We start from the raw sequence: 25,750 nt of genomic DNA, 5'->3' as shown, positions 1-25,750 counted from the left end.
TATACTATATATATACTATATATAGTGCATATATACTATATATATACTATATATAGTGCATATATACTATATATATACTATATATAGTGCATATATACTATATATATACTATATATAGTGCATATATACTATATATATACTATATATAGTGCATATATACTATATATATACTATATATAGTGCATATATACTATATATATACTATATATAGTGCATATATACTATATATATACTATATATAGTGCATATATACTATATATACTATATATAGTATACAGCATGTATACTATATATACTATATATAGTATACAGCATGTATACTATATATACTATATATAGTATACAGCTGTATACTATATATATACCATATATAGTATACAGCATATATACTATATATAGTATATATAGTATATATAGTATATATACTATATACTATATATCATATATAGTATATAGTATATATAGTATATAGTATAGTATATAGTATATAGTATAGTCTATATTGTATACTATATACTATATATACTATAGGAGAAAAAAAAGCCTTCCTTGTAGGTGTCTTGTCAAACCCTCCTGATGTCTAAGATCATAAATTCTCTATCCTCATTAGTTAGGATTGCTGTAATAGATTAGCTTGAGAAATACAGATGAGGGGTGGAAAGAAATTGAAGGCTGAAATTGTTAGGTATTTCATCAATTTGTCTTTTAGAAATACAAGCTCGTGACAGTGTGACATTCAGGTTGATAAGGGGAAGCTGGGATCAGAAGACACAGAGACATATTTAAGAATAGTAATTTAGAGAGGGACAGGGTGATTGAGTCCACTGTGTGCAGGAATGTGAGCCATGTTTCTCTGACTTCACCAGAAATTTAGAAGAGTATCACATTAATATTATAAATTAATATTTCATTATTTATTTCCTCCTTCCACTCTTAGGGAACTTGAGGACTGTAGGAATCTTCACAAAGCGTATTTGTCACAAGACAAACAGGTTTCCCTCAGTGTGACTAAACTTAAACAGGTTTCTTCCTGAGCTGCTTCTCTTGTTACCTCTTTACAGGATCCAAATGATCTAACCAAAGAAGTCCCTCCCCTTCATTTTCTTAGAGAATTTACTTCAGAACCCAATAATTATAAATTCTTTCTTTGCCTCTTTGGGATATAAATATCTTTAAAAGTCTCTTGTTCATTTAAGAACCCAAGACTGTCTTTCTCAAGGACCTGGGAGCCATCCCTTTGAAGTGTAAGGAAGATAGCATCTGTATCTCCCAGTCTCTGTAGGAGGGTAGGAGACTAACTTTGGTATGCACCTTGATCCAAGTTGTAATACTACCTCCTAACTTGAAGATTGAAAAATAAATCTAATTTTCTTTTTGTTAAGGCTAAATAGCAAATGCATATGACCTATGGGCTCTCTCACTCCAGCTCTTAAAAACTCTCTCACCCATTGTTACAATGGAGTCAAGCTCAGACTGATTTTTGGCTTCTCTCCTTTATTGCAATAGCCTTCAATAAAATCTTTCTTGATTGCTTAACTTTTTTTCTGGTTAAACTTTTGCTTCGACAATAGGGTTCTCAATTTCCACAAAATTAAATTATCTCATTAAAAAAACTAATATATTTAAGGTTTAGAAAGTTTTCATTCACTCACATAATTCTTTTTAATATTCACTTTTTTTCTCAGCTTACCCTGATGTTCTAGTGTCAGGTATTCACTAAATATTTCATTTTGTCAGTGATAATAGTGATATTTTCTATTTAGTCTGGTACATTGATTCCTATTAGATTAATTTGATGTAGGTTTTCTTCTTTCTAAATTCATGTTACTGTTTTAGTGAATTTTTTTAAAAAAAGAAGGAATGTTTTCATTCAAATAATTTGCTAATAATTTGCATTGTGTCAATGTCAATTTTCTATTATTGTTATAAATTGGTAAGAAAATTAGCTGTCATAAGTGATAAAAATCAATTCAGTGTCAGTTGAGGCTATGATTTTCAACTGTTGGGAAATTAACAAGCAATCTAAGTGGTATAATAAGAAAGGTCAGCTTTAGCAACACAAGTTCTAGGTGGAGGATGAATGAAAATATGAATTGGACAACAGTTTAAAGAAAATGCTAAGACTATATAGTTATTCTACATTTATTTCTTTTCTTTCCATATAGGCTTACGTTGTAAAATTACTAGAAAAAAAAGTAATTCATCACACTGGCACCATAATATTATATCTACAAAGATCATGAGTAGACTGAAATGCATCTACCTATTACCCATGGGTTTATTAGTAAAAAGCACTCAATAACTGTGCCTTATAAAGAACATTTAGGGCCAGGCTCAGTGACCCATGTCTGTAATTCCTGCGCTTTGGGAGGCCAAAGTGGGTGGATCTCCTGAAGTCAGGATTTTGAGACCAGCCTGACCGATATGGTGAAGCCCTGTCTGTACTAAAAATACAAAAATTAGCCTGGCATGGTGGTGTGTGCCTGTAATTCCAGCTACTCAGGAGGCTGAGACAGAATAATTTCTTGAACCCGGGAGGCAGAGGTTGCAGTGATCCGAGATCGCACCACTGCACTACAGCCTGGGAGACAGAGCGAGATTCCCTCTCCAAAACAAACAAACAAACAAATAACATTCAGCCCTCAGGGACATACACCAGGATGTTATTGATTCACCAATATTTTCTTTTCATTCCTTTTTTATTTCCTTTCACCTAACATTTGATCTGCATTTCAATAACCTGAAATATCTGCACCATCTCTAGACTCTCCAGCAAAAGATAAATTAGTTCACATCTAAAGAGACTTTGCATGCCTACAAACTCAGAAGAGATTAGTGCCCTTTTAGTAATTCTAAGAGAAGTTACTACAGTTTGTAGCAAGGTGAAATAAATGGGTTCTGATAGTAATATATGTGGCATTCTTATCTAATAAATTTAGTTTCAGATGTCATCCTAAGTGGATTAAAGGCTTGTGCAAATTTAAGAATTACAACTTGATACATGCCTGTCTTGTTAACACTTAACATTTTTTTTTTACTATTTTCCAAAGGTACGCAACGTGAAATTGATATAGATGAGTGTGCTTCACATCCCTGCAAAAATGGAGCCACCTGCATTGACCAGCCTGGTAATTACTTCTGCCAGTGTGTGCCTCCATTTAAAGGTAAGGAACACCAAGGGAGAAGGAAAAGCAAACATAATTAACTTTAAAAAGCACTTCTGTCTCTTGTCTGAACTCATTTCAGTCTTCCAACAACATTATTAGTCCTTCATTTTCTTAAAGTCAGCTTCTAAAGTGACCAACCAATTATTCCTTAGGCAGAAACTAGAGTGAAATTAGTTTTGTTTACATACACACTAAAATAGTTGAGTTTCTTATTTTTCTATTTGAAAGGTCACCAGTGAAACCAAAAGATACAATAAAAAAGTAAGTAAGGAATATATTACCAGCCTAACATGTTATATTTGAAATATTCTTCTGTATTATTTAATTTCTTATGAAATTACCAAGATTTTTTTCTTTCTAAACTAATAAACTGTTTAATTTTTCAGTGTTCAACTTGGATGGTAATTCTTCAACTTCAGTTCAGGAATTGTATTTTTTCTCCATAAACTAAACAAATCCTTTCTTTGCCTTATAAATATGTTAATATATTATTGCAACTAGTATATAGATACTAATTCATTGAATACTTCCTTGAACTTTAGTATCTCTTTCTAAGCTAAGAAATTTGAAACTGTTCAACTAAATAAAATTAATTTAGATTTTTTAAATGTTATACCTATTTACCTTAAAAAAGTATCTTATAATTACTTATGAAAAATGTAAGATTGTATGCCCCACTTCAAATATTTTACATCCATTTAAACACATTGTTATAACTTTCTTACTGTTAAATGACAATAGGAATATATCTAGCTCATTTAGTTGAATGTAATTTAAATGAGAAATGTTATTTAAATACCACAATGTCTGCCAAAAATTAATAACTGTTTAATTATAATTTCCAACAATGTTCGAACATATATGTAATATTTACATAATTGACTGTTTTATCATGCTTGGGTAGGTGGGATATCAATTCATACTTATTTAATTATACATCTTTAAAGATACAGAGGGAATGGCCTAAGTAATCTCAGTAAAAATATTAGACTTCATTTTTTATTTTTTGAGAGAGGATCTCACTCTGTCAACAAGGTTGGGTTGCAGTGGTGCTATCATAGCTCACTGCAGCCTCTGCGTCCTGGGCTTAAGTGATCCTCCCCTTAGTCCCCTGAGTAGATAGGACTACAGGTGCATGCCAGCATATCAGGGTAGTTTTTGTATTTTTGTAGAGACAGGGTTTCACCATGTTGCCCAGGCTGGTAGACTTCATTTAAAAAATAGCTGTTTTTCTAATGCCCAGATTTTGGTTTTTCATACATTCTTGAATTAAAAAAATCAAATCTCCTTAGAGATCTAGCTAATTTTAGGACTAAAGCATGGAATATAGCATGAATAATATTGTAATGCCAGAAAATGTGGAAGTACTTAAACACAAAAGTATGAGATTAAGTGAAAGTGAGCCAATGGAAGGAGCTCCCAATAATCAAAGCTAGAATGATTTGAGCACCAAAATAAAGGAGTATTGGCTGGTACCCAAAATATAAATATGTAACAGTCCATACTAATGGAAATGTATGATTGAATAAATAAATGAGAAGTAATAGACACATCTTTTTGTACAATAATCCCAAATAATTTATGTAGGTACTTTGAACTTAACGAAGTGAAACAAAACTCCCCATCCCTTAAATTTGGACAGCAGATAGTGACTGGCTTTCAAAGAGTATGGCATGTAAAAAGGGGGTCATGGAGGGAAGAGTAGCTTTACAGTGGAGAAATCTGACAATTGCTACCTCAGCTACAGGATCAAGGTTAACATCAACATACATAGCCGTGTTAATAACCTAAACTTTTGATATGAAGTGATGAGAATGGCACTTTTTGTCTCTTATCTTCCTTTCAAAAGTACACTTTCCGAGTCTAGTCATCAAAAAATTATCAGACAAATCCCAATTGACAGACATTCTAAAAAATACTTGACTAGAATTTCTCAAATCTGTTAAGGTCATCAAAAGCAAGAAAAGCCTGAGAAACTTTCAAAGCCAAGAGAAGCCTAAGGAAATACTACTTCTAAAAGTAATATGGTATCTTGGAAGAGATCTTGGAACAGAAAAAAAGACATTAGCTTAAAACTAAGGAAATACAAATAAAGTACAGACATTACTTAATAACATCAATATTGGTTCATGTGTTGTGACAAATGTACCATAGTAGCATAGGATATTAATACAGGGGAAACTTGTTATGGAGTATACAGGACCTCTCTGTACTATCCTTGCAACTATTCTGTAAATCTAAAACTACTCTAAAATAAAAGTTTAATTTACAAATAAACAATTGCAAATAATTTCTGATTCAAAATATTTTACATTAGGCTGGACATAGTGGCTCACACCTGTAGCCCCTGCACATTGAGAGGTTGAGGCAAAAGGATTGCTTGAAGCCAGAAGTTCTAGACCAGCCTGGCCAACATAGCAAATCCCTGTCTCTAAAAAATAAAAAGGAAAAATGAGCCAGTTGTGGTGGGATGCTTGTGGTCCCAGCTACTCAGGAGGCTGACTCAGGAGGATTGGTTGACCCCATAAGGTTGAGGCTTCTGTGAATTATTATTGTGCCACTGCAGCCCAGCCTGGGCGACAAAGTGAAACCCCATCTATACAATAAACAAATAAAACACAGTAACAACAGAAAACCTAAAACCAAAACCAAACCAAAATATTTTCCATTAAAACAAAACAGAATTTGTAAAGCATGAATAGAAATGTTAGGTAATCATAAATATTTTAACCTTCATATACTAAATGCTAAATATTTTAATCTATGAATTATAATGAAAAGGATTCTTCAGTTAATGGTAGTGCCTTAGCTTTATATGGTACATTAACATGTTCAATGGAACTGTACATACATAAAAAAGCAAAAACAAGGTTAAATTATTTTAAAATGCATGTACCTAATAATGTATAATATTTTTCTGGTAATCACATCACATAAATTTATACTGTAGACACCCTATCCTAGACATAAATACTTTCTAATTCAGTTTATATTCTTATACATCTTTCAGCTGGAAACATGTCTCGTATATCAGAAGATGGCTACGTGTTTATCTTTTTCTTTTGCTCCTAGGCACAGGCTTAATTATCTTGTATATAGATGAGACCATGTGAATGAATTCTGACCAACAGAAAATCAATAGTAGTTTTTATCTTGCAATGTGGTTCATAAAAATATCTCACAGTTTTTAACTTTTTCATTTCTTCTACATTCTTCTTGGAGTTGCCTGAAAAACTAGAGAAAAGCCAGAAGATGGAAGAGCATAGGTCCCTAATTCTTACATAAAAAGATGTTCACGGACCAGGAATACCCCTATTATACTGAGAGATAAAAAAACAAATTAATTTATGAGTTGTTATTGTGCTAAACCACTAAGGCTAAGGTACTTTGTTCTTTACAGCAACCAGCATTGTTAAGAATTTTTTTTTTTTTTAGTTTACATTGTTAATAAGGATAATTTATTTTTATTTTTATTTTTATTTTTATTTATTATTATTATACTTTAGGTATATCTCCCAGTGCTATCCCTCCCCCCCTCCCCCCACCCCACAACAGTCCCCAAAGTGTGATGTTCCCCTTCCTGTGTCCATGTGTTCTCATTGTTCACTTCCCACCTATGAGTGAGAATATGTGGTGTTTGGTTTTTTGTTCTTGCGATAGTTTACTGAGAATGATGATTTCCAATTTCATCCATGTCCCTACAAAGGACATGAACTCATCATTTTTTATGGCTGCATAGTATTCCATGGTGTATATGTGCCACATTTTCTTAATCCAGTCTATCATTGTTGGATATTTGGGTTGGTTCCAAGTCTTTGCTATTGTGAATAATGACACAATAAACATACGTGGCGATTCCTCAGGGATCTAGAACTAGAAATACCATTTGACCCAGCCATCCCATTACTGGGTATATACCCAAATGACTGTAAATCACGCTGCTATAAAGACACAGCATTGTTAAGAATTAACCTTTCAATGCTAATAGGAAAGACTTTCCTTGAATACCTCACTAGAATTGATTTTTTTATTGTTATAAATAAATACAATTTTTGAAAAAAGTGTACATATAATCCATTTATGAATTCAGTTTCTATGCAAAAAGCACAAATAATTTCTATTTGTAAAACTTAGTAACTCTTTGTTTTCTGATTAAATTTGCTCTGAGCCTGTTAGTGATTTCACAGTCTTTTTCCCAAAGAAAGAAAAATAATACACATAAACAATGTAACTCCAGAATGACACATTAAAATCACAAGATTAAGTTGGTAAATTTTTAGTTGATTCACTAATTTGATAAATGTACTTGTTTGGAATTCAATAGATACAGATTAGCAAAATATGTCCTGTGGGAGAATATCCAGGCCTTTACCTGTTTTGTGCCTCTCACAAACACGACTATACCCATTCGTTTATGTATGGTGGATGGCTGCTTCAGCCGCAAGTACAGAGTATATGTTCTCTTTGCTTGCAAATCCTAAATTATTTACTATCTGGTCCTCTATAGAAAACATTTGCTGACCCCTGGTGTAGAAAATGATCATTTTCTGTTGATATAGTCCAAGTTTTATCTATTAGATGTTTATTTGCACGAACACATATTTTGATAAAATGATGTCTATCTTTTTTATATAAGAAGTAGATGACTCTTACCGCATTGTACTAGGTTAGATTCATAACTGTTTCGAGTAAAATTTGTAGCATAATAATAATACATAACTTCATGAGTTTATGCATTTATGAATTTGTTTGAAAATGTAAAGAATATATACAGTGACTGTTTAGCAAATACATGAAATTGTAAGATATGGCACCTTGAGTGTTTTTCTGAGAATTTGAGTGTTTTTCTGAGAATTCACCTTAGTTCAAACATTTTGCCATTTATAGAAGTTACGTTTTATTACCAGTTATAACTTTTTAAAGCACATACTGGAAAAAGGTATTTGTCCGAAAAGGGGATTGTGATTATATAGTCCATTTATGGGAACAATATAAAAAATTAGAAAAATCTTGGTGTAATTACTTCTGCAGAGCTGAATAATGCAGTGTTTTTATGCATGTTAGTTTCTAGTACTAAAATTACAGATCCTCCAAAAATAGCATAGCTTTCATACAAAATGTTATTAATGCTATATATTTTTTTGATATCTTCATTTTTTAAAAAACAATGAACATTTTTTAAAAACATTTTTCTTCATTTTTTAAAAAACAAATAAATATGCAAAATAAATTCCTCAATACAATTCTTTTTCCATGAAGTGTTCATCCACTGGCGTAAGTGGTTAGCTTTGATTTAATCTGGCTCCCTTTCAAATTCTAGTCTTAGAAACTGAACTTAGCAAATAAATTTCAAATATGTATTTCTTTTTGAAGGAAAGGGTGTTATCATTTTGTTTTCTGTTTACTGTGGACTTAATTTTTCTTCATAAATGAACAAAAAATTTAATATGTAAAAATGAGTTTTCACTTTCCCTGATATAATTATTATAATATACCTGAACAAAACCTCACGCTTTTCATGTAGCAAAGCAGGATACAGACTGCATACATATTTTCCATGTTTGAATACCACAATTTTCTATTTTAATTAAAACAAAAAGATACGAGGAAGTCATTCCTAATAAGCACTGTTGTCATTAACGTGTCTATTGTCATGGCCAGTGATGGCTTTCTGAGGCACTCTTTATTAAAAGCCCTCTATGCCCAGCACTTCCAAAAATTGATTGTGTATAAATTTGTCTTGATATACAAAATGTATTAAGTAGGGGATTTTATGTTTTGAGTGTAAAGTAAATGAGATTAAATACTGCCTCAAAGTATAAATTTTCTTTCTACATGAGAAAAGTAATTATTAAGCACATACATAAATGCACACACACATACAAACACACACCTGGGATTAAGCACACTTACTCATCTTTCCCCCAGAACTAAATGGGGTTGGGTATGTGAAAAATGCTATTTTTTCACATAGTTATAACTGTTTCCTTAAAATATATTATAATCAGTGCTAATCAATAAGGCAGCCCTTACCCAATCAGCAGTTTTAAATTCTAAAACTAATGTCCATGAAATATAATGGAAGTAAAGAGAAGATAACTGCCTACCATGTAAATGTTGTTCCTGACAAAATTGAGGCAGTGTCTTACTTATCAATGAAGTATTTAAAGAAGCAAAGTATATTTCAGGAATAGGGCTGCTTTCTTAGTGGGTAGAAAAGACCACAATACTCAAATTGCCTATTAATATTAATATTGCCTATTAATATATCAGTGATACTGTAATCTATATGAAGTTAATGCTAGTACCTACAGAAAGGTATGATTCAACTCTCTGATTCTATGACTTTATCTTTTTTTAGATTCCACACATAAGTGGGATCATGCGGTATATGTCTCTTTGTGCCTGGCTTAACATGATGTCCTACAGGTTCATCCAAGAGGAGGTATTGGTAAAAGGATACAAAATTTCAGTTAGGAGAAATAAATTCAAAATGCCCTGTACAACATGATGACTATAGTTTAAAACAATGTATTATATACTTAAAAATTACTTACAGATTAGATTTTGTGTTCTCACCACCTCAAAATGTGTGTGAGGTAATACATGTGTTAGTTAACCATTCCATAATGCATACAGGTATCAAAACATCGTATTGAATGCTACATATATACATTTTTAATTTGTCAATTTAAAAATAAAGTATGATGCACAATTCAAATTTTTAAATGTGAATTTACTGGCATCAAACTAAATTGTTGATGACTTTATAATTCATAAAATGAAACCTGCATGTATTGAATTTCATTAAATGAAGGAGTTCTGGGGGAAAATAATGTTGCATATATCACTGTTAAAACAATTGTCCTTGTATTTCTGTCATATATTGGTGCTGAGAAATAAGTTGTTACTCTTTTGTTCTAAAATATAAAAGTTTTCAGTAGCTAATGCAAAAAAGATAAGGCTTTGTCATAAATTATTGCTTGATTCTCAAGAAGTAAGTACTTAATAAGAATGTCATTCTGATAAAGCTACATATAGACAAGTAAAATGAAAATAATGTTTGAGCAAATGTCTTATCTTTAAAGCTCTAGCAAGAGCTTTAAAGACACATGTCTCTAAATGTGTAGTAATTAATATAAAAGCTGAAATGGTAATTAGGCATTAAACATGTTTACGAAAGAAAGTAAACAAAGAAGAACAAAACTCAGCAAAATAAAAATGCTTAAGTGTGTTGAAAGCCAGAGTAATAATGCTGTTTTCTGGATAGGGACACTCTGTTATGGGAACTTTTAATTAGAAAGCAGATTTAAGTATATATTTTTAAGTGCTTGTGAAGTGAAAAAGACTGGAGTGCAGATAACGGAGAAATTAGTTTTTCAGCCTTCACAGGCCATATTCAGTCATTCTTGTGTCAAGCTACAATGGGGAACTACAGATGCTGTAATTAAATGCTCCAGTCTACTCAATCTACAGCTATACTAGAGATTCTTGGAGTATAAAATATTTTGGCTGGGCTACCCAAACAACCATCTCTAATGTTCTGGAAATGTATTAAAGTCAAGTCCAGATCAATTTAGAATACTAACCGAAAGTCAATTAAACTTCTTTAATGCAAATGACAATATGAGTATTATTTTGGAGGAGTGGTCAAATAAATTGAATGAACTGTAAAATACTGAGTTCATAATAAGTTAGTAATCCAATAGAAAAAAATGATTCATTAAATAATTGAAGTTAATTTTGTCTTTCATTTGTTCTGTCTAGCAATTAAACAGTAAATATGGAGCAAATATTGGTTTTTATTAGCAGTATTGTGTTCTTCTTCCTGGTGATTAAATCATTACCTTTAGTTCATTGTAAGTGCTAACATGCTAAGGTTATTTTGGCAGCAAGCATATAGGGAACCTGAGTGAAAGATGTGAATATTTCTATCTACCATTTAAAACAAATTTTTTTTGCTTCTTTTATTCCTTTCTCTTATTTTAGATTCAAAGCTCTTTAATATCTTGGCCAAACATGTATTTAATTCTACTATTTTAATTTTATTTCATGTTAATGGACCAGACCTATTTATTCCTTCTTCCTTTATAACCTATTGAGTGCTCCATTTGGGTGGGTAATTATATTTGACTATATTTTCTGTAAAGTGAGCATATCAAGTGAAAAAATACTGTAATTGACCATAAATATAAACATATTATATGGTTTTATCAACAAGTTAATGTGTGACCCATCCCAGCTGAGTTACCTATTATGTGCCACAATAGGATGACAGGTCTGGTAAACTTAGAGAAATGTTAACTATACCTTACGTTTTATACTAATCATTTTTATTTGCATTGCCAAAAGGAGAAAATGTACTCCTGACACTCTAACAAGGAGACAAAATTATAATTAAGTTAAAAATCACAGAGAAGGATTGTTTGCATTGAATTCATAATGGTCTGAAAGCTTTGAAAAATTGAAAAGCAATAACAACGCTATTGTTTTCTAAATGTGTACCTTTCTTCATTTCCAGCACAATACTCACCCTTAAACTGTGATATTATTCAGCATTCTGTCCTCAACTTTTAAACTTTTTCACTATATATGCTTTTCAGGTTGTTCAAATCTATTCAAATGTGTCAACTACCTATTTCCCAGCATGTGAAAAATGGTCTTTTCCCTTTAAATTGAAAGAAGTATATGTTGATAAGTTCTAAACTGCCATGTATATCCTCGTATTATACATGTTCCTGGAATAAATTTAAAATAAAATAGGGAGCAAAGGCAACAGAAACTGTGGGAATTCAAAGACCTCAAAGACATTCAGTTTAGCTAAAATTACTCTGAGAGCATGAAGCTGGAGTTTTAAACAGAATTCAAACCAGAACTGTCACCCAAGAAATATTAGGGGCAATGGGAAGTTATTAATCTGGGGAAAAATTAAACAAAAATTTGGGGAGATTATTCTAAATTATAAAGTAAAATTTGATTTTTTTCTTCTTTTGAATTAATTTTCTTTTGTGTATTTGTGATTTACAACATGATTTATGGGATACATATAGATAGTAAAATGGTTCCTATAGCGAAGCAGATTAACACATCTATCATCTCACATGGTTACTTTTCTTTTTGTGACAAGGCACCTAAAATCTACTTATGGCACACTGGAAAGAGAAAAAATTAACTGCTTGCAGTAATCAAGCTGTGGTCTGTTGCAGAGGTATGGAAACAGGGCTGAGTTAGGTAATTGGATAATTTCAGGAGATATTTAGGTTACAGACAAAATAGGTTAGAATGTTGTGGTGTTCAGATGTGTAAAGTAAGAAAAAAAGAAAATGATGTTCAGTTTCCTAGGTCGGATAAATGGATTATTGCTTTAGGGCAACAGGAGTGGAAGAAGCACATTTAATGAAGAGGGAGATCAGCTGAGCTTCAAGCATACTGAATCTGTCAGATTGTAAATTATTAAAATCAAGGTTTCCTTTAAATAATCCTAGTATGTGCATCTGAAGCATAGGAGAAAGTTCTGGAAGGACTATAGTTTTATAAAGCATCAGTCAAAAAGAAGTATATATGGAATGGTCAAGTTTTTTCATAGGATTGGTTACTAAGAAATACTAAAATATAAAGGCTGGATCGGGAAAGGAACACACAATGAGAAGTCAAAGGTGAACACAAAAGATGGGAGAGTTCCAATTAGAAAGAAGTAGTAAGAAAGTCCTAAATAGGATTGGACAGTCCAATGTGATTTGGTGTGAAAATGGTCCAGAAAACTATTACTAAAGTGGCCTTGGTAACCTTCACAGAAAGAGTTTCAGTGGAGTTTAGTCATTGATGATGATATATGTGGGACTGTACAGATGAAATTAAAAAGTGGCAATAGTAAAACTAGATTCCTTCTTGAAAATATTTGGTAGAAAAGTGGTAAGGAGAAACGAGGCTAAATAGGGGCAACATGAGACAAAAGCAAGATTTGTTTATCAAAATGTTATGGGGCTTAAGAGACTATGGCTATCTTCCATTAACCCTTTCAGATCTACTCAATGTCCAAGAAGCTACACTACATGACTTGTATTTTTCATGCTTTCTTTTGAGTTTGGCAAATGGGAGCCCCAATATGCAATAAGAGGAAAGGAAGAGACAGATGCAAATACGTTTATTACCTCATTTACCTCTGTGTTTTGCCTCAAGCTGGCTGTGCCCCTCCACTGATCAGGTTATCTTCCCTAAGGCAGTGGTCTCCACACAGCTCCTCTGCCTTAGGTTCTAACACCAGCTACCTCCGCTCAGCTCCTGGGTGGCAGAAAAGACCTCATTCTATTTCTGGTGGTTTCCACATGCTCTGCCGCACGTTGTAAGTAGTCCCTTATTAAATTCCCCACATATTTCTGAGTTCAATTGCATCATCTCTTGCCTGCTAGGATCCAATCACACTTAGTAATCCTAATGTATGCATAGGAAGATGTTAGACCAGAAGTAGAAACTACATCTTCAGGAGGTAGAGAAGATAATTAACAGAGAGGGCAGTGGAATGTGGTATGATGGTAATCTACAAATCTGGTGATAACATTAAATGTCATCTTAAATAGAAATGGTCATAGATTTAAATGTGAAACATATAATCATAAATCTTTTAGAACAAAACATAAGAGAAAATATTTGGGACTTAGAGCTATTCAAAGAATTCTTAGATTTGAAACAAAAAACAGGATCCAGAAATGGAAAAATTAATAAATTGGACTTCGTCAAGATCAACAGGGATGAATCTGTCGTTCTTTGGTAATAAAGTAACCAAATACAAAGTATGGATGGAGATATAGGTAAGACTAGAGGTTTTACTGGTAGAAATTTGAGGGACTTATTTGATGAAATCCATGTTCTCTGGAATTTGGAGGTATGGTTATATTTTGTAAGTGACTAGAAAAATAACAATTTATAATTGAAGGAAAGTATATTAGTCTATTCTCAAAATGCAATAAAGAATTACCTGAGACTGGGTAGTTTATTAAAAAAAAAGAGGTTTAATTGACTCATAATTCTGCAGGCTGTACAGGAGGGCTGGCTGCAGAGGCCTCAGAAAACTTAGAATCACAGCAGAAGGTGAAGGGGAAGCAAGCACAACTTCACATTGCATGGCAAGAGGATAGAGAGAGTGAGGTGGGAGCGAAGGTGCCACACACTTTTAAATGACCTGATCTCCCATGAACTCAAAACGAGAGCTCACTTATCACAAAGGGGATGACGCAAGCCATTTATGGGGCATCTGCCCCCATAATACAAACACCTTCCACCAGGTTCCTCCCCAACTTTGAGAATTCAACATGAGTTTTGGGTGGGAAAACATAGCCAAACCATATCAGAGAGTAAAAAACATTTCACATTTAAATGAATATACATTTTCCTGTATGCTGGTGATAGTGTCTATTTTACTTGAAAATGATTTTCCTAACCACATTTTTCTTTAGGAGTTGCTACTTTGACTAGAGTTAATATCTACCCTAAACCACATCAAAAATTATTCTTGGAATCTTGAATGAAGAATTTGGGCAAATGTTGCTCAGACTTTATTTGACATTGACCATACAAAACATGAATTTACAATTACTGGCAAAAGGAAGTCCTGAAGTTGGAAGAAAAAAAGTTCATAGAAGGATAGAATCATAACAATAATAAGGAAAACTATAAAAAGACAAACAGATATGGCAAAGTTATAGTCCCTAATGTACCTGAGCCGAATGCACTTCTACTCCCACGATTTGCTACTTGAGCTAATAAATTTATCACTGTACCAGTGTTGATTCTACTGAGGTTCTGTCTCTTCCCTGAAAGAGTCTTCCATTATAAAAATTTAGGCACTATTGAAGTCCAGTTCACACATTTCTTGACATCAGTCTTCAAACTTGTGTGATTTTTCTTTATCGGTGCTCTGTAGCCTAAGAGGAGTTGTATAGAATTAAAAAGTTAGAGTAGTCCAGAATTTAGGAAATAAAAAGAAAATAATAGGTTCTTTGTGTCAATGAATAACCAGGGGAATGTAATCCCACCTCTTGAGTCTGAAGTTTTATTGATATAGAAAAAAACTTGCTTAAGAGGGACAAAAGGAATATGATGCAATAATAATGAAACAGGTTTTAATGAAGCAATAAGGTAAAAGTATATTCAATAAATAATATAAGAAAGGTTGTTAATAAGAAAAGGGTGAGTTTGTTTGCAGTGCTATAACAAATCTACCAACTACATCCCTAGCTGTTTAACCCTAATTGTTAAATTCTAAACACATCTACATCTACCAGCTACATCCCTAGCCATTCTACAGCTGTTCTTGAGCCAAACCCTCTAGGTCAATTAAACCTCTTAGCAAATATTTCAGAGTCCATATCTTAAATTCCATAGACCAAGTGGCTTATAAACAACAAACATATTTGTCATGGTTCTGGAGGCTGCAAAGTTGAGCATCAAGGCACAAACAGTTTTGGTGTCTGGTACCAGCTCACTTCCTCATATGTGGTTATCTTCTCACTGTAACCTCACATGGCAGAAGGGATGAAGGATCTCTTCTATAAGGACTGTAGTCTCTTTTATAAGGACTTGAATTTCTTATAAACCTCAGAAATTATTCATGAGGTTTTCCCTCTCAGAATATCATCATGCCGCCAAAGACTCCATCTCCAAAACCTTCACATTGGAAATCAGATTTCAACATAAAAATTTGGGGCTGTGGAGTGTCACAAGCATTCAGACTATAGCAGGATACAATGGCAAGGTTTTGGAAAACTATCACAGTGGGAGGTTGATTCAAGTGAGAAGCTCAGAGTTAAATGGAAATAAATGATTTAGAAAACATTGCACTATGAAAATTGTATTTTGTCAAAGATCAGAGTGTTCAGAAATCTAAGATATTGTGGACTTAGAAGAGCACACACACATAAAGGCAAACAGTAATCCTGGAGGCTTCTGGCAATGGTGGAATAGCCTATAGACAAACCATTCTTCAGATGACAATTGTGAACGCTAAACAGATCATGAAAACAACTGTTTTAAGGCACTAAAGAGTTACCAGAAGCAGGCAGAAATTAAAGAGGAGTCAAGCTTTGAAAGAAAGAAGCTTTGCTGGGTAAAATGTGTATTTCTATTGCTTTTCACCTGAGGGCTACCTTCAGTCTGATATGTATGGGCCGTGAAAACAATAGGAGAAAGCTGCAATTTTAAGTGTATGAAGAGTCACAGGACAATTTGAGGCTCCCAGAGTGGCAGAAAAGTGAAGGGGCTGGGGAATTCAAGAAAGGACACCACATAAGGAAGAGTACCAAAATACAAATTGCACAAATCCTTTGTTAATGCCTGAATGACACACACGTAGGGAATCTCAATTTTCCCCAGTGAAAGCAACCACTGAAAGTATGAGGAGCTGAGTGGTTGTGGCTGCTTCCAAACACATTGAGGTGGGATATGGCATTTGAGATCAGATGTGATAACATCATTCTATAATAAATAACATCATTGCTTAAAGGAAGAAAACAGAATCCAGGGACAATGCAACATATCAGCACGATGTCAAGAATATAATTATTACTACAGAGACTTCATCCTCAGAATATTTTCACTATAGTAAAATTACTAGAAGAAAATATAGGGGAAAATCTCCACAAAATTGGATTGGGCAAGGATATTTTGTATATGACTCCAAAAGCACAGGCAACAAAGGCAAAATTAGACAAATGGGATGAAATCAAGGTAAAAAGCTTCTGCATGGCAAAGCAAACAACAAAATGAGGACAATCCACAAAAAGGAAAACATTATTTTCAAACCATACATATGATGAGGAATTAATATCCAAAATATATAAGGAACAAAAACAACTCTATAACAAAAAATACACAACCTGGTTGAAAAATAGGCAAAGGATCTGAACAGATGTTTCTCAAAAGCAGACATAAAAATGGCAAACAGATACATTTAAAAATGCTCAGCATCACTAAGCATGAGGGAAATACAAATATAAAAACCACAATGAAATATCACTTTACTCCTCTTAGCATGGCTTTTATTATTATCAAAAGGTGAAAAATAGTTAAGTTTTGTTGAGGATGCAGGAAAAAGGGAACTTACACATTGTGGGAATGTAAACTAGTAGAACCATCATGAAAAATGGTATGGAGATTCCTCAAAAAACTAAAAAATATAGCATATAATCAAATAATTCCATTTCTGGGTATGTATGCAAAGGATATGAAATCTGTATGTTGAAGGGATATTTGCATGCCCACATCATTGCAGCATTATTCACAAAAGTCAGGAGATGGAATCAACCTAAGTGTCTGTCAACGGAAGAATGGATAAATAAAATGTCATATATATATATGCATAAATGAAATATTATTGAAAAAGAACTTTTGTGACAACATTGATTAACCTATAGGGAGAACATTATGTTAAATAAAATAATCCAGACACTGAAAGAAAAGTACCAAATAATCTCACTCACATATGAAATCTAAAAACGTTAAACTCATAGTATCAGAGAGCAAAATAATGCTTACCAGAGACTGGAGGGGGGGCGCAGGAGGGAATTAGGAATTGTTGATAAAAGGGTACAAAGCTTCAAAAAGAGGCATAAGATTTGAAATCTATTACATAGCAGTGTAACTACAGTGAATAATAAAGTACTTTAGATTGCCATTAACATAATCCATTTAGAGTTCATTTGTACTATGATATAAAAATATTACACCAGTATAGTCCCATTTACTTCATTTGTTGTACTATTGTCATATTTATTACACTTAGTTATGTTATTTATAAGTGTCACAATTCACCATTATAAAATTTGCTTTAAACACTTACTACATGTGTATATTTCAAAATAAGAGTAACTTTCAAATTTCTCTCCATAAAAAATAAGTAATAGATATATTAATTAGCTCAATTTAATCATTGAACTTTGTATACATATATCAAAACATCACATTGTACCCCATGATGTATACAGTTATGATTTAACAAAAGATCACAGTAATTTTAAAATGTAGAATAAAATCAAAAGATACCTAGATTTTCAGGCCATCCCGGTCCTGTAGAATCAGAAACTGAATTTTCACAAGACCCTCAGGAAATTTAATACACATTCAAGTTTACATAGACATAACTTAGGCCAGTGCTTCTCAACAGAAATAAATTAAAATGTTGGCCAAATGTGTAGTTTTAAAGTATCTCATAAACATATATATAATAATTTTAATAAAATACATATTAAGCTAAATAAAATCTTAAAGAATTTCTTCAGCATAAAGGGAAATAGCACCAAGTGGAAACTTGTAGAATGACATGAAGTATTTGAAAATGAACAATATGTAGGCACATACACTAGAATATACAAAATTTTTATTTTTTAAAACACATGCAACTGTTTAAGACAAATGTTATAATGCTGAATGGTGGATTTATAAATAATAAGCATAACAAATATGACAATAGTATAGCAAATGGGGTAAATTGAACCATACTGGTGTAAAATTCTTATATGTGTAGTAGTGCAAATTTAAATGGATTATGCAAATGGCATTCCAAAGAGCAACAAGTAAAAAACAGTTTAAAAAGGGATGGCTATACCAATGAAATAATAAAAATATTTAACCAAAATAAAACAGAAATGAAAGCAAGAAAATTACAACAAAAAACAATATGCCAAATTACAAAAAGCAAATGGTAAACATCAATGATCAAAATAATTTCATAAAATGTCAATGAGCTAGACAAAAATCCAGCCGAGGTATAGATTATTCATCCGGATAAAAAAATCAAGGCCCAGCTTTATTCAATCTACAAGAAATGCAGGTAAATATAAAGACATAGATAAGTTGCAAGAAAGACAGATATACTATTCAAAAAAGGCATAAAAATGTGATGATCTATATTCATATTAGAACAAATAGATCGCAGACCGGAAGTAAAAATTATTGTCATAATACTGAAGGGGTCAGTTGATCAGTAACTCCAGTCAACAAAATGTGGGGCAGCAGAACTACGCACACAATATGCAGATTCACGAGAAATAATAATAGGTTTTTATTTGTTAAGTCTCTAAGTCAGTTGTTTGTTACAGATAGAGACAATTGAAACAGAAATTAGTACCTAGAAGTGAGATGCTACCATAAATAAAACAGTTTTGTGCCCTTGAGACTATTTTGGAAAGAGGTTGCAAAAACAGAAAATTTTAATGATGTCTATAAGATCAGTGAGGAAATTTGTACTGGAGCTGGAGAAATGGAAACTGTTGTATATTGACCAAATACTGGGATCACTGTTGCTTGTGCCAATGTGAAAGACAGAAAATATACAGCATGACCTTATTAACTAGGCTAAGGTTTCAGGACAAAATGTGGAAGTTACCAAATAGCTTCATTTACTGGCCTATGATAAAACAGGAAATAAGAGATGAGTTAACGATGGGACTGTTTTTAACCAAAATTTAGAAAAAATATTTTTAACACACGAGTACTGTGTTGGAAAATAAATAAGTTTCTTATTTTCAGACTTCCAGCTGGTAAAAAGTTTTCAAAATAGACTCAGAGCCATTATTGAATCCAGGACATTACCAGTAAAAGTACAGTTCAGGTCAAGATCAAGGGTGCATGGTTTTTAAACCCTTTGTTAAGAATCATCTAAGGCAGAGGAATGTAGACCCCTCAGGTAGATAAATATATTTTTAAATCGTAAGGACATATCTTAACTCTTACCTCATGGTAGAGAGGAGATAATTCTGAGAGATTCATGTGTCTGGCAGGAAGCTGGCTAAGAAAATTATTCACCTGCAACATGAGCCATGACTTATGGCTTGCAGAGGAAGGGTCACAGAAGTACTATGGACTGATCTCTGCTATATACCTTTCTTCTTCTCTCCTTTTTTTGAAATGTTTATCTATTGTAGTATTTCCGTCTGTGCTTAAGTTTTTATATTGAGAATATGGATGAGCAGATAACTCATCTGAAATTTGTAAGTCTCTGAATCAAGAAAAACTGTACCCAAAAGTGAAAACGGAGAAACTGTAGTAAAGTAGCCTCATCTACAATTCTACAATCTACATCTGGACTTAATCTAAATAATGCTATTCTAGATTTTAAGTGAATTCCAATGTGATAAGATATTTATAGGTAGAAAAGAGTTTAATTTTCTTATTGAGCATCTTAGTTATAGTAGCCAGAGATTGAGCTGTGGTACATAATATCTAAAAATGACTACTTATCATCCCGCTTGATCAGCTGGGATTGGTCAAACACTCTTCTGTCCATGTAGTTTTCTGTATGACTAGCTTAGGCTTACTTACAACATGGCAACCTGGGGGTAATCAAATTTTTTTAGAACACTGGTTCTAAGCTAGAAATGACTTTGCCTTTCCAGGAGACATTTGGCAAAGCCTAGAGACATTTATGGTTGTCAGGACTGGAGGAATAAAAGAGGCATCAAGTGAGTATACTATGTGCTAAATTTTTCCTCCAAAAATTCACAAATTTAAAGTTCTAACCCTCAGTGAGGTCATATCACAATGTAATGTTATTTGTAAATAAAGTCATCTCAAATATATGTAATTAGTTAAGGAGAAGTCATACTTGAGTAGGATAGGTTTCTAATCTAATATGACTGATGTCCTTATCAAAAAGGAAAATTTAGGCACAGACACACAGGGAGACCTCCATATGAAGATGAGAACAGAGATTGGGGTGATGCTTCTACAAGCCATCGAATGGCAGACATTATCAACAAAGCACTGGAAAACATGGGAGGAACATGGAAGAGATTCTCTCTCATAGTTGTCAGAAGGAATCAACTTTACCAAGACCTTAATCTTGGAGATCTAGCTTTTAGAACTGTGAAACAATAAATTTTTGTTGTTTTCACAACCCATGTTTTGGCATAACCTCGCAAATACAAGGTAGAGGTCAGGGATTCTGTATACATCTTACAATGAGTAACGAAGTCTCATACAACTAAAAATTTTCTGATAAAAGTGTCATTAATGGTGAAGTTGAGAACCTGGTAAGGAGCAACTATTTTAAGAGGAAAGAATCAGAAAGTGCAAGTCTCTTAAGATCCATGGGCCAAAATTTGCGAAGTAACACTTCTGCAAGATTCTATCATGCAAACATTTCAGAGTCCATCCAGATTCAAAAATGAGGTAATATTTATTTTATTTATTTATTTATTTATTTTCTTGTTTGTCTATTTATCCATTTACTTTTTACTACAGCTTGCTATCTAGCAATGGTTATTTATATTCCACTTACATGCAAAATACACCCTTTTTTACTAAGATACCAGAAGTCTTCCTCCATCATAGCATAAGACTTAGGTTGAGATTATAAATTAAACTTTCTAAAATATCTTTTTATAAAAACTGCAAAAGCATAAAATATTTATGGTTAATATTTTTAAACAGGAAAATATGCAGAAAAATACAAAACATTGTGAAGAGAAATTAAATATATAAGAATGGAAAAATGTAATCACATCACATACTGGAAGAATAAATATGGTTAAGATAATTCATAGATTCAATGTAATCCCTCTTCTAATACAAGTAGTGTTTTTTAAAAATTGACATGTGTTTTAAGATATAGAAATGTATAAACATATAATGGCCAATAAATCTATTAAATACAAGAAAAATTTGACAAATTGTACCATCTGATTTTACAACTTAAGAAAGTGTTTAATTTGAAAAATAAAAAGACAGTTTGATCAATGAAAGTGAAAAATTTCAGAAATAGAACCACACTTATACAATTAATTTATTTTCAACAAAATATCCAAAGCAATTCAATAGGAAAATAAAAGTCTTTTAAAAAATGATGGTGGAAATGGTAGATATTCATATGGATAAAATGACATTGACTTCTACCTCACATCATACACAAAGACACTAATTTTAGATGATCAGCAGTCTCTATGTAAAACCTAAAACTATGAAGATTTTAGGAGAAAATGTAGAAGTTCTTTGTTATCAAGGAGTAGGAATTTTTTTATTAGAACACGTAAAATGAGCAATAATCATTAAAGAAAAAATGATAATTTAGACTAACCAAATTTAAAATTTTTGCTCACCAATGATACTATTTAGAAAATGAATAAGCATGAGAGAAAATATTTACAAACACATACCCAGGACATAAAGCAGAATATACCCAGAAAGCGCTTATAATTCACTAATATAAAACAAAACACTAAAAATGATATGCAAATAACTGGAGAAAATATTTTCATTGAAAGATAAGTAAAAAATTCTTATGATTAATCATCAGAAAAATGTAAAACCAAAAGAATACTCTTCCAGAGACTAAAATTAATAAAAAAATTATTGAAAATGTGAAGTAACTCAAAGTCTCACACACTGTTGGTAAAAAGATAAAATTGTTGATAGGGAGTCAAATGAAAATTTTAAAAATTTGAAAAACATTTTGCAGATTATATTTAAAATTAAACATACACCTATCCTAAGAATAACAATTTATATAAACAAGTGAAATGAAAGTATTGTTCTATAAAAAGTCATTTACAAGAATGTTTATAGCAGTTTTATTTATTGTAACCCAGATTTGGAAACAAAAATATATCTGCCAACATGAAAATAAATAAGGACCTAGTGATATGTATGTACAATGGACTATTACTCAGTGAAGGAAGGATCAAACTACTGACATAAGACTCTCTCAAATATGCTGAACAAAAGATAAAAGAAAAGGGACCTATTATAAGATTTCACTTTTTGTTTCGAAAATAAGGAAAAACATTAAAAAAATTGTTACCCCAAGGAACAGTGTTGATTGGGAAGGGGGCAGAAGGAATTTTCTGTTTATGAAAATGTGTTATATCTTTAAAAAATGTGAGTTTTAAAACTGTATGCATTTTTTAAACCCATCTAATCTACATATGTTTAGGATTATGCACTTATGTGTACATTTTAGCTAAGAACAGGATGATAAATTGTTTTCTTATTAGATTTGTTTAATTATTATTAATTATTAGTGGTTTTGGTTAGCGATTCTAAACCTTTTTGCCATGCATTCTTGACTTGAGCAAATTTGTAGATATTGTTGAAATTAATGGAAGCTAGGTTTCTCACTGTTGGAGAAGGAATTACTAATATGGAAAGGAGAAGTAAAAGGCACCCTGAGGTATTGTTTATAAATTGGAGATATGAGTATAAACTCATGTTTTTTAATACACAGGCATAGAAACATAAATATAAATATATGTACATGCATGTATTTACATATGATACTAGAATATTCCTAACACTTTGGATGATTGGATAAGATTGTATAGAGTTGACTCTTGAACAACGTGGGAACTAAGTGTGCTAAAACTACACAGTCGAAAATTTATGTATAAATTCAACTCCTTAAATCTTAACAACTAATAACAAACTCTTGACTGGGAACCTTACCCATAACATTAACAGTTGATTAACACATTTGTGTATTTTGTATGTTATAGGTATAAATATCGTATTGTTACAATGAATGAAGTAACCTAGAGAAAAGAAAAAACACTAAGAAAATCATAAGAGACAATATATTTACTTTTTATTAAGTGAAAGTTATCATATAGGTCTTTTTTCTTTCCAGTTTTTATTTTAAGTTCAGAAGGTACATGTACAGGTATATAATATGGGAAAATTGTGTGTCATAGAGGTTTGGTGTACAGATAGATTATTTCATCACTGAGGCAATAAGCTTAGTACCTGATAGGTAGTTTTTTGATCCTTGCCCTCCTCCCACCTTTGACCTTCAGGTAGATCCTGTTATCAATATTCTCTTATTTGCATCTGTGTGTACTCAATGCTTAGCTCCCGCTTAGAAGTAAGAATGTGCAGTAGTTGGTTTCCTGTTCTTGCATTAATTCAATTAAGATAATGGCCTCCAGCTCCATCCATATTGCTACAAAGAATATGATCTCATTCAATTTTTTGTCAGCTTAATATTCCATGGTATATTTGTGCCACATTTTCTTTATTCACTCCACCATTGATAGGCATTTAGATAGATTCCATGACTTTGCTATTAGGAATAGTGCTGCAATGAACATACATGTGCATGCGTATTTATGGTAGAACAATTTATATTCTTTTGGGTATATACCCAGTACTAGCATTGCTGGGTCAAATGATAATTCTGTTTTAAGTTCTTTGAGAAGTCTCCAAACTGCTTTCAACCACGGCAGGACTAACTTATATTCCCACCAGCAGTGTATAAATATTCCCTTTTTCCCACAACCTCACCGATATCTGTTAATTTTTACTTTTAACGATAGCCATTCTGAGTGGGTATGAGATGGTATCTCAATGTGGTTTTGATTTGCATTTATCTAATGAATAGTGATGAACTTTTTAAAATAGATTTAGTCATGTGTATGTCATCTTTTGACAAATGTTCATGTCCTTTGGCCATTTTTCAATTTTTTTTTTCCTTACTAATTTGTTTAAGTTCCTTACCGATTCTGGATATTAGATATTTGTTAGATGCATGGTTTGCAAGCATTTACTCCTGTTTTTTAGGGTATCTGTTTATTTGGTTGAAAGTTTCCTCTTCAATTAAGTGCCATTTGTCAGTTTTTGGTTTTGTTACAATTGCTTTTGGCATCAGAATGAAAATATTTTCTTTCCCATGGCCTATTTTCAGAATGGCATTTCCTAGTTTTTTTTCTAGGATTATTATAGTTTTAGGTAATACATTTATGGGTTTAATATATCTTTAGTTGATTTTTGTATATGGTGAAAGGTAAGGGGTCAAGTTTCAGTCTTCTGCATATAGCTAGCTAGTTATCTCAGCACCGTTTATTGAATAGGGAGTCCTTTCTTCATTTCTTCTTTTTATTGACTTTGTTGAAAATCAGATGGTTTTAGGTGTGCAGCTCTATTTCTGGATGCTCTATTCTATTCCATTGGTCTATGTGTTTGTTATTGTATCAGTGCCTGCTGTTTTGGTTAATGTAGCCTTGTTGTATGGTTCAAATTCTGATACTGTGATGCCTCTGGCTTTGTTCTTTGTGCTAAGGATTGCTTTGGCTATCCAGGCTCTTTTTTGGTTCCATATAAATTATTACTACTTTATTAATAAATTACTTATTAATAAATTACATATTATATATTACTATGTAATATATAATATATATAAAACTATAATATAATATATAATATATATTATAAATAAATTATTAATAATATAAATTATTAATAGTTTATATGGAACCAGAAAAGAGCCTGGATAGCCAAAGCAATTCTGTGAAAAATGTCATTGCTAGTTTGACAGAGCATTGGAATCTGTAAATTGCTTTGGGCAGTATGGCCATTTTAACAATAATGATTCTTCCAATTCATGAACATGGAAGGTTTTTCCATTTGTGTGTGTCATTTCTGATATCTTTGAGCAGTGTTTTGTAATTCTCATTGTAGAAATTTTTAACAACCCTGTTTAGCTGTATTTCTAGTTTTTTTTGTGTATGGCTATTGTGAACCCAATTGCATTCTTGATGTTATTCTCAGTTTGAATATCATTGGTGTATAAAAATACTAGTGATTTTTGTACACTGATTTTGTAT

General features: G+C 32.2%; 1 protein-coding gene across 1 annotated transcript in view; it reads left to right on the top strand.

The window, feature by feature from the left end:
* The first annotated feature begins 3,056 nt into the window (after positions 1–3,056).
* LOC134739782 (protein eyes shut homolog) overlaps positions 3,057–25,750 on the top strand; it is a 203,377-nt gene continuing 180,683 nt past the window's right edge. The window contains exon 1 of the mRNA XM_063666926.1: positions 3,057–3,164. The gene's annotated coding sequence lies outside the window, so the exon portion shown is untranslated. The remainder of the gene's footprint in view (positions 3,165–25,750) is intronic.

The sequence above is a fragment of the Pongo pygmaeus genome, chromosome 5 (genome assembly GCF_028885625.2).
Source record: "Pongo pygmaeus isolate AG05252 chromosome 5, NHGRI_mPonPyg2-v2.0_pri, whole genome shotgun sequence".
NCBI classification, from domain to species: Eukaryota; Metazoa; Chordata; class Mammalia; order Primates; family Hominidae; genus Pongo; species Pongo pygmaeus.
This window is presented reverse-complemented; position numbering and strand designations above follow the sequence as displayed.